The following is a 1,367-nucleotide window of genomic DNA, read 5'->3' on the forward strand; positions in this document are numbered from 1 at the left end:
TATGCCTGAGTTCACTTTTGAGAATTTTCGTGTCATCCTTGCGCAGGGGCCATGCTAATCTTCTCTGTATCGTACTATAGCTGCAAAGAATTGAAACCATCTCATGTGTGGGCTGACTATCTTAGGCAACAGTACAATAGATGGGTTTAATGCTAACAACCGAGAACTGACAGAGCTGCCGCTGTATGCTCAACAGACTCGCTATGCCATTGACTATGAACTTGCCCAACAAGGAGGGGTCTGTGTCATAGCAGGAGATAAATCTATCACCCATGTCAGGGACGAGTGGTATATTATTTCCTATGCTATAGGTGAAATATGTGATTACATAGATGGCTTCACGCAGGGGCCGGCGGGCTGCTGGGACTGGCTTACTGGCTGGTTCTCCAGCTGGAGGTTGTGAATCATCCATGGAGTTATAATAATTGTAGTGTTATGTCTTCTCGGGTGCTGTGTATGTGGAGCATTAAGGCCGTGTTGTAACCCGTGGATCAAACATATTGTAAATCCTTCAGGCACCCCAGTAGTTCCCCAGGTGATGGGGTCCATAGCCATCGAAGAGCATTGTCTGGGGGAGAAAGTGTATCCGAGAAGGGACTGTCCCTTCCCTGAAGGATACGAACCCTCTTTTCAGGCCGAGGAAGAAAACAACGTACTAGGATGTTAATCTGGAAGACAGATCAACAAGGAGGGACTTGTGGAGGAATTTTCAAGCGTCAAAGGGTTAAAATCGACTAAATGATATAAATGTCTGAAGCCTGTGAAAGGCGAGAGTTGGGGGCGGGGGGGGGGGCGGTGGAATGGGTGAAACCAGACGCACCAGTCTATCCCTGTTTTTGTAATTCTTTATCACACATTAGCATATTTCTGCTGGAGCGGCTTCCTTATCGTGATCAAAGGGCAACAGAATGTATTGTGTGTCTGCACAAATGTCAAGTATCAGGAATTGACTGTGAGTGTTGTCCTTTAATGTTGATTTAAACCCCAAGGCCTGCATCCTACAATGGACCGTGCTGTGATCATGAGTGCGTGAACAACTGATAACTAACCGATAACCCCTGCTTGTAGAGCTTACTGATATGTACTCAACTGTATCAATGAAGCTGTACTTGAAGCTGTTTCCGGAACTCTGACACCCCGCTCTTAGGGCAGGGTTTCCCGTGATATCACGAATAAAGATTGGTTGAAGCGATCTCCTCCGTGTCTGAGTGCAGTTCCTAATATTTGTCCGACAAGGAAGAACCTCTATTCCCCTCAGTCTCAGCATTATCGGCAATTTACTTCTCAACCTGCAGTTTGGGAGTCCGAATATAACTCTTGACTGTTGCTCTCACATTTCATATGCCGTACGGTTAACATCATTACTA

At 46.0% G+C, this 1,367-nt stretch overlaps 1 pseudogene; it reads right to left on the reverse strand.

Moving 5' to 3' along the window:
- Positions 1-96, reverse strand: LOC140208839 (U6 spliceosomal RNA; annotated as a pseudogene).
- Between the last annotated feature and the right edge of the window lie 1,271 nt (positions 97-1,367).

This window comes from Mobula birostris, chromosome 13, assembly GCF_030028105.1.
Source record: "Mobula birostris isolate sMobBir1 chromosome 13, sMobBir1.hap1, whole genome shotgun sequence".
Lineage (NCBI taxonomy): Eukaryota > Metazoa > Chordata > Chondrichthyes > Myliobatiformes > Myliobatidae > Mobula > Mobula birostris.